We start from the raw sequence: 9,726 nt of genomic DNA, 5'->3' as shown, positions 1-9,726 counted from the left end.
TGTCCTCCATTGTTGCCAAGCCCACCACCAGGGGCCTGTACACAGGGGGATGTCTCCATCTCCCTTTCATCAGCAGCAGTTTACGATCTAGGGGGCAAATGGTGAGTGGCTGGTCAGTATTCCATATTTCCAAACACTACACTGCATTGCATGTTGTGACTGTAACACAATATTATTGTATAGGCCCAAATGGTGACTATGTGTACTGTGACTGTGAGTTAGGTGCCATGGCCTGGCCCCCACCCCTGAAATGGTGTCCACCTGTCCTGTATGGACGAACTGGTGGAAGTGAGGTAATTCCGCTGACGTGCGCAGTTGAGGGAGGCGGTCGAAAACCGCCGTACTAATCCTCATTGGATCCCATTGGGCCCTATGGGGTACAGTGGCCAATGGTGATGTACGCCGGCGGTGATGGTATGCACCACCGTGGACATGACCGCCATTTTATAGCTGTTCACCCACTTGCTACCTGAATTTCAACAGGAGAGGGCCTACACTGCAAGTGCTGCTGTGACCTGTATCTGGAACCGACCATGGCTTGTGTCACTGGGGAAAGGGCCCCTGCCTTATCCACTGTGGAGTTAGAGAGACTGGTGAATGGGGTCTTACCCCAGTACCGAATGCTGTATGGGCCTCCAGACCAACAGGTGAGTACACTGTGAGCAAGATGAATGGGGCATGAATGCATGGAGTGCTGTGTGTGAGGGCCTCGTGTAGTGGAGGAGGGTAGGGGTAAGGGCCCTGGGCAGCGTGCTACACGTATGGTAGGCAATGTCTGTGGGTAAGGGGATGTGAGGGCTATGGTGTGCCATGAGTGTAACAGGAAGGACAGTCTGACTGATACTTTTTCCTATGTGTATTTCTCTGCAGGTCAGCGCCCATCAAAAAAAGGGTATATGGCATGCCATTGCCAAGGACGTGCGAACCCCTAGGGGTCTACGGCAGGCGGAGCACCCACTGTCACAAACGGTGGGAGGACCTGAGACACTGGGCACAGAAGATGGCAGAGGCCCAGCTGGGGATGGCCTCCCAACGAGGAAGGGTGCCCGTCGAACACTGACCCCCCTGATGGGCTGCATACTGGTGGTGGCCTATCCAACCGAGATGGGCACTTGGGGGCATCACAGCAGCCACAAGGGGATGAGTACTGTGCACCAATATACTACTTGCGTGTGGTGGGGTGGCATCCGGGTGGGGGATGTGGGCCTGTGGGTGCCCCTAGGCCAGGCCGGCCAGTGCAGGGTAGGTCCAAAGTTGGGCAGGGTCTGATGTCAACCTCCTCCAAACTAGCTAGTAGGCCTCCACTACTGGGCAAGGGTCTGTGGGTCTCAGGTATGCTGCAATTGGTGTTAGGTATCCCTGTCCATGGCTGCCCAGACCCCAGGAGGGCAGAAGCCTGTCTGTGGGCTGGCAGCAGCGGTAGCTGCAGTGAAAACCCCAGAGAGCTGGTTTGGCAGTACCCGGGGTCCATGCTGGAGCCCCGGGGATGCATGGGATTGGCTCCCCATTACCAGATTTGGCACGTGGGGACTATTTCATGATCTTAGACATGTTACATGGCCATATTCGGAGTTACCATTGTGAAGCTACATATAGGTATTGACCAATATGTAGTGCGCACGTGTAATGATGTCCCCGGACTTTGTGATTGCCCTGAACTATGTGGGGGCACCTTGGCTATTACCAGGGTGCCCTCACACTTAGTAACTTAGCACCTAACCTTCACCAAGTAAGGGTTAGACATATAGGTGACTTATAAGTTACTTAAGTGCAGTGTAAAATGGCTGTGAAATAAAGTGGACGTTATTTTACTCAGGCTGCAGTGGCAGTCCTGTGTAAGATTCGTCTGAGCTCCCTATGGGTGGCAAAAGAAATGCTGCAGCCCATAGGGATCTCCTATAACCCCAATACCCTGGGTACCTAGGTACCATATACTAGGGAATTATAAGGGTGTTCCAGTGTGCCAATTAGAATTGGTGATCATGGTCACTAGTCTATAGTGACAATTTTAAAGGCAGAGAGAGCATAAGCCCTGAGGTTCTGGTTAGAAGAGCCTCAGTGACACAGTTAGGCACTACACAAGGATACACATACAGGCCACAAACTATGAGCACTGGGGTCCTGGCTAGCAGGGTCCCAGTGAGACATATAAAACACACTGACAAATAGGGTTTTCACTATGAGCACTGGGGTCCTGGCTAGCAGGATCCCAGTGACACAGTAAAAACACCCTGATATATACTAAAAAGTAGGCCAAAAGTGGGGATAACAATGCTAGAAAGAGGCTACCTTCCTACACCCCGTCCTTCAGGACAGGCCAGGCTGAAGAAAACTCAGGCAAGCACCTCAGCCACCCAGTCCAGGGACACAGTAGTGTCGACAGCTACTGCAGGTGGGAGAGGATCCCGGGCACCAGGCAGCAACACTGACAGGGTGCCTGCACCAGGTGCATCAAGGAAGGGCAAGGAGACACCACCAGCTGCGACTAGGAAGGGCAAGGAGGCACACCAAGCTGCTACAGGGAAGGATAAGGAGGCACCCCCAGCTGCTACAGGGAAGGGCAAGGGGCAATCCCCGGCTGCTGACAGGAAGTGCAAGGGGCCTGCACCAGCAGGCAGGAAGGACAGGAGGCCTGGTGCTGTGACTCATTCGGAGCCCCCACCACCAACCATGATGGTTCAGCCGTCCAAGACTGCAGGGGAAGGGTTGGAGCCTCCCCCCACCACTGCCAGCACTGCCACCAGCACCGCCGCCAGCACCACTGCCAGCAGCAGCAGCCCCAGTGGACAGCTAACCAAGGCTGCAGGGGATGGGCTGGAGCCTCCCCCCACCACTGTCAGCACCGCCACCAGCACCACTGCCAGCAGCAACAACCCCAGTGGGCATCTGTCCAAGGCTGCAGGGGATGGGCTGGAGCCTCCCCCCGCCACTGCCAGCACCGCCACCAGCACCGCCACTTCCACCACTGAACAGCCATCACCACCGGCAGACAGTGTGTAGTCCTGCCTCCATGGGCTGTTGTGCATCCTGGGCCCAGCAAATCCAGTGGGTCTGACACCCAGTTGAGAGACTGTGACCTTGCACTCCCCAAGATTTGCATCACTGGGCACAATGCCCCCTCCAGAACCAGTGGAGAAGCCATCCACTCACCGCATCCTTCCCAGAATGAAGCACACTGGGCCCAATGACCCCTCTAGAACCAGTGGAGAAGACATCCACTCACCGCATCCTTCCCAGGATGAAGCACACTGGGCACAATGCCCCCACCAGAACTAGTGGAGAAGCCATTCGCTAGAGAGACTGTGGCTTTGCACTCCCCAGGACCAAGCAGTGGGCAAACCACCCACTAGAGAGACTGTGGCCTTGCACTCCACAGGACCAAGCAGTGGGCAAACCACCAACTAGAGAGAGTGAGGTGGGGCCTTGGCCTATGTGTTGTGGCCCTATGGCCCACGGACATTGAGGACTGGTCAGTGTCCCTCCATTTGTAAATATGTATATATGTTTGTAATTTAATGCACTTATTCATGTTCTTTAATCGTATTACACTCACTTTAATCAATTAATTTTGCCCTTGCATTATTCCCGAGGGGTACGAGGTGGATATGTAATGTTAGTGCATCTGATCATTTACATCCCCACAGGTACCCCAGCCAATGTCAGCGGAGAGGAGGTGCCAGCTATATCCAGTTCCCCAACAGAAGAGGCCCACAGTGATGACAGCAACTCTGGTCTTCAGGATCTCCCTGCCATACCACATGTCAAGTAATCTCACCTGTGGCCCCAGTGTCTGTGTATGGCATTGGTAGTACAGCGACTAATAGCACTACAACTCCCAGCAGGCACTGTTCCACCATTAAGAAAACCATAGCAGTTTAATACAATTAAAATAGCCCTGCACGTCAAACTAACAAACAATTCAACCCACCTGAATGCTCCCCAATTGTACAATCTATGGCAGTGACAGTAATGCTATGGGCATCTGCCAGTACAATACCACCAACACACAGCTACTGCTGTGCCCTCTGTTAAAATGGGCCACTTACCTCCCATCACCCATTGATAGATACTCACTGGGGAGTACATCCACATCTGCAGTGTTCTGTACCAGGTGTAACCTGATATATATGGCAAGGTAGAATGGTTATACCTAAGCTGATGGAAAGGTCAGTGTCCACCTTACATTCTGCAGCTGTCTGGTGACTTATTACTTAACTGCTGCTAACTGGGAGGTACCATGAACAACATCAAGCTACACAGTTGCCAAGAATCCGAATATTAGTGCCTGACCAAACGTTGGTGATACCATGTCACATATGTTCTCATTATGCTAATGAGGCTACTGGATTTGGGAGACACGATCACATGGATTGTGGCTACTAAGTAGAATTCCACACCACATGATGCCTGTCGGCCTAATCCGGGTTCTCCTGCTAACTAGCAGCGCCTCACCTCTGGCAGAGATGATTGTGGCAACCGGGCGCATGACTAGAAGACTCCTCAGGGGAATCGTGGTCGATCAGATCCCATCCCTTTCTGTCAGCTACCAAAGAGTCTCATGCAGGCAAAGACAACAGAGGCAGACTATACTTCAATAAGGATTTATTGAAGTAACTGCATCTTAGATAAAAAGACATGTATTGCAATAACTAGGATGATAAAGCACAATAAAAGCAAACAGGTGACTAACAGAGTAAAACACAAAAATAGTCCTACCATATTGTCACTAGGAGTGATGTATATGTTTCTCCTACCTAACCTATGTCTGAGCACAGTGTAATAAGCCTAATCTGCCATTCGGGTTTCCCCCCTGGGGTTCATCATCCCTCATACCCAGAGGAAGAAGCCTGTGGTGTAGAGAGACACCGTCCCCATGTGGATCAGAGGTCCGGCCGTCTAGGCAGGTAGCTGCAGCAAAATGGTCAGCAATCAGCATGCAGTCGTGGTCATCTGGCTGGAATCTCCCTCTAACATGTCTGCGACAAAGGGGTGCTTTCATAATTATAATAAAACAGTTGACATTTACACGTATAAGTGTGTGTTTTCTGTGAATGTTGGAGACACAGGATACCACGTTTGTCGGCAACTCGATCTACTAAGAACGCAATGCTTTCCTAGGCGAAAGTACAATGAGATAAAGAAAATAAAACAGCACCGCAAATATTGCTATTGCTTGAGAAATAAGGTAATGCTGAATAAAATGTAACAGGGTTGAAGCGCACAGAGGGAGGCCTAGTTAGCTTAAAACAGTGTGTCTAAAACATGGCTAAAATAGCTATACAACACCCTCCACTTGCCAGTCAAAGGTGATTTAAAGCTTAAGGTAAAAGAAATCAAATAACTCCTACGCTTAAAAAAAAATATATATATATGTCAATAGTGACAAGGTAAGAGACACAGAGGCTGAAAAAAGGACAATTTAAAGAGCCGAATTCAAGAGTCAGTGTCACTTTGGAAATCGCCAATTACATCCAGGACAATTGAAGCCAGGAGACGTTCTACTTCGTCAGGTGGTAAAATATCCAAATCATATCCAAGGAAAGCCGAAGAGCACTCATGTTCCAAAGCCTGAGCTCCAGCTGAGGCAGCAGCATTCCGTGTCATGCCCTCCATAGAGTTAAGAGTGGCAGAATGCATGAAAGGCAACTCGTAAATTGCTTCCCGTAGCAAATGCACCCCCAACGCGCATGTCGGAGAATGAGCCCTCAGCGAGAACATCAACAGATCAGCGTCCAATGAAAGTAAGTGCTATGTAGAAAGAGAGACTTTCAGTGCACATTCAAAGAGGCACCTGAGGCATTGAAACACGGGCTGCACACAATCCAAAATCAGTCGGAATGACAAAAAACAGTCACACTCCAGTTGTTCTAGGAGTGGTGCTCCGAAATACTGCATCATGCGTTCACGAAACAGTTGTGCTGGCGGTAGCGTTTTCATTGCTCCTTGCTGTGACAGGACAGCCATTCTGCTGAAAAAGTAGTAACAGCAGAATTCCACCTATGAAAGCCAAAGTAATCAGAAGTCATCAGAAAACACTTGGGTAGGAAGTTGGCTCTGTGTGTACTATTTCAAAGTGTGAAATAGCATGCACAGAGTCCAAGGGTTCCCCTTAGAGGTAAGATAGTGGCAAAAATAGATAATTCTAATGCTCTATTTTGTGGTAGTGTGGTCGAGCAGTAGGCTTATCAGAGGGTAGTGTTAAGCATTTGTTGTACATACACACAGGCAATAAATGAGGAACACACACTCAAAGACAATTCCAGGCCAATAGGTTTTTGTATAGAAAAATATATTTTCTTAGTTTATTCTAAGATCCACAGGTTCAAGATTTACAAGTAATACTTCAAATGAAAGGTATTTCACTCAGGTATCTCAGGAACTTTGAATCAACACAATATCATGTACAGTTTTGGCAAAAATGGCAATAAGCTATTTAAAAATTGGACACAGTGCAAAATTCAATAGACAACAAATGGCAACTCATTAATTGAAATAAATGCACATTCTAATTATGTATTCAGAAAGGCATTGCGGGTGCTCATACACTGAAACACATCGTTGCCATGATGTGTGAAACTGGGTTGCTAAAGAGCAGACCCGTTCTAGAAACAAAAAGCAAAACAGTGGAGCACACCCAATAATCAATATGTCTATACTTTGAAAAGAGATAATATCTAATAAATCAATTTAAGAAATCACAATAGGTTACACTATAGTGCCATTTCCCAAACAGTGTTGGTGGACATAGTCAGACAAAAAAAACAATATCGAAAAAACAATACTATCCACAAACGATATTATTCACAAAATAGACGATTTTCATACATAGAAAGAAAATATATGTTTTATATCCACATAACTATAGACATAAAAACAATAAACATATAAATAAAAAATCGAAATCCATCAGCCGACACGTGTTTCGTCCACACCGGACTTCTTCAAGGCTGAGAGAATCACAACAAACAACAACCCATTATAATACATAACATTTGTACAAAAAAGAAGAAAAAAAAGAGTTTTTTATATATAAATTTTTTCTTTTTTCCTAAATAAACATAATTTTTTATCAATAAAAAATAAAAAAGTCACCACACCAACACCGTGCTTATAGTGTAACAATTTAATAAATAATGAATAGTAACAGTGAAAAGCCACCACCACGTATCCTATTGTGAGAAAGTATTACTTGCTGTCAGAGAGAGTTATGTACAACACTCCACATATCTTCAATTATCAGATATGCAAAGGCCACAGAGGCCCCAAGAATGCTTTTTAATGCAGCATGCGAGCCCAAGTGCATGTAGAATTTGTGTCCAAAGTAACCTCACATTCTACCATGGTGAAAAAATAATTTCTGATAAGTCTATACCTTTAGTCACTTGATCGCCAGTTACACCCATGTCTCGCTTGAAGCTATCATAAACCACAAAATGGAAAGAGTGAGACCCCATAAGTCTCCTCTTATTGGCAAAATATTTTTCATAAGGAAAAATTACAGATTACAATTACACCCCTACTGACCTGCTTGCAACCAAAGTTAACCGCCTCTTACGTTCTTCAATTTTAGATCTCAATATTGCGTGTCACCACTTCCTTTCATATGTCCTAGAACCAGCTAAAAAACAACAAACAAGTGGAATAATCCTTTTATCCTTTCTTCAAAACCCCAATTTATATCGTTAACATAAAACCACAATTCACCCCATACAAAATATTTTTAGTTAATATCCACATGTTTCCTAGGAAGATTAACAAAACAAAGCTCCATTCGAACATGCCCAATACAATGAGCAATCGATCAAATCTCCAATGTTGCCTTACATCCTAGTCCATTTTGCAATCTTCCTATTGTATCCACGTCGTGTTAACCTTCTTTGGTGCCTCCAGACTTTCTTATAGTAAAAGCGAGCCTCACGCGAGCGTTCTTAAATGCCGGGTTTGTGTTCATAGGAAATAGCTGACATAAAAAACTGACTCTTGCCTGTTGCGTTTAGCCGCGGCAGCCATTTTGGAACAGTACCTATTATGAAGAAACACTTGTAGCTAGCGCACAGACCACGATGTATTGATAATATCATGTCCAAACTTATTGTAAGGACTGCACATCCAAACCGCGGCGGCCATTTTGAAACAAAACCTATTATAAAAAAAACACTTATGACTAGCGCACAGACCACGATGTATCAATAATATCATGTCCAAACTTATTATAAGGGCAGCCCACCCAAACATATGTGTAGAACAATTCTTTTTGACCGAAGTTGAGAACAATACAAACGCTTCCCACATAAACATTTTTAGATGACGCTAAGGGGAAATTTAAACATACGTCATAAACAACGCAGTAGTCATTGATATATCCACATAACCAAAGCGGCCATCTTTGAGTGGTGATTTTATTAGCACAGCCCTTCCAATTAACATGCTAAACTAATTCCTAAGTAACGAGGCATATAATCATTCTATTCATCCATGAATCACCATTGTCAACAACTTGACCACATCTTTCCACGATATCCTCAGTGTATCAGTATGGCTCAATTCTTAATGATGAGAGGGATAAACATCCCCATTCATCCTATCCCCAGCAATCCTATCATTTGGTGACAACAGTTAATACCACAAATACATGTAAAGACATATTAGAAGTGCGACATGCAGAGAAAAGGGTGGAAAAGTCTCTTCAAAGTGCGGAGGATTAGAATAAATCATATGTGTCCCAGAAAAACAGTTTGTCATTATTATACATATTCATCTTGTCAAGGTACATCAGACAGATACAGACCAAGTTAGCACATTTTAAAGAAAATGGTACAGTTCATCATCCAAATTCATTCCCATTTCGATGGCTCTTAATTTAATGATCCATTTTGATTCATTTCTTCGCAGATCCAGTGTTCTATTACCACCCCTGGGATTGATCGGAATGTGATTTATACCCATGTATTTAACTAGTGGGACCTCAATTCCTTTACATTCCATTATGGGTGGTAAAAAACTCTTGCAAACTTCATTTCTAATGGTTTTACTTCTTTTGTGGATCATTCTTGGCCTCTTAGGGAGCAGAGCAGCAAGTGTATTATCTGTCTGTAATACGTTCCAATGCTTGCATAGAATACGGTATATGTTGTGACTTTTCTGACTATAGGCCGTACAAAAATTCACTGCTCCATATGACGAGCTACCTCGCGTTTTGGTATTATGGCCCAATAAGGTGGTTCTGCAGACTCGATTGATCTTTTTTCTTGATGTCTTGATGATACGTTTAGAATAACCTCTCTGTAAGAACCTATCTTCCAATTTATTTAGTTCTATTTTGCATACAGTGAGATCACTACAATTTCTTTTCAACCTAGTCATTTCCCCAAACGGGATAGCTGAGATTTGACTTTTAGGGTGAGCACTTTCAGCATGTAATACAGAATTGCAGGCTGTTGGTTTGCGATACACTTTCGTGCAGATCTTATTGTCCACAATAGATATATCCAAATCCAAAAAGAAAACATTGTTCTTACTATATTCATACGTCATCTGTATGTTGAAAATGTTACAATTGACATAGTTATAGAATTCTACTAAGAGTTGTTCAGATCCAGTCCAAATCATTAAAACATCATCAATATATCTTCCCCAAAAGAAAATATTGTCAGTAAGGACAGAAGGACCCTTCTTCCAAACATGTATTGCCTCGAAGAAACCCATATACAAATTTGCATATGATGG

At 45.0% G+C, this 9,726-nt stretch overlaps 1 long non-coding RNA gene across 1 annotated transcript; it reads right to left on the bottom strand.

The window, feature by feature from the left end:
* Positions 1-6,321: 6,321 nt before the first annotated feature.
* Positions 6,322-7,988, bottom strand: LOC138274607 (uncharacterized). The gene is made up of 4 exons (XR_011200389.1): positions 7,825-7,988; positions 7,525-7,618; positions 7,373-7,416; positions 6,322-6,947 (listed from the first exon to the last, which is right to left on the bottom strand). It is a non-coding gene; the product is annotated as an uncharacterized lncRNA (long non-coding RNA).
* Between the last annotated feature and the right edge of the window lie 1,738 nt (positions 7,989-9,726).

This window comes from Pleurodeles waltl, chromosome 2_2, assembly GCF_031143425.1.
Source record: "Pleurodeles waltl isolate 20211129_DDA chromosome 2_2, aPleWal1.hap1.20221129, whole genome shotgun sequence".
Lineage (NCBI taxonomy): Eukaryota > Metazoa > Chordata > Amphibia > Caudata > Salamandridae > Pleurodeles > Pleurodeles waltl.
The sequence above is the reverse complement of the archived record's forward strand: the minus strand, read 5'-3'. Positions and strand labels throughout refer to the sequence as shown.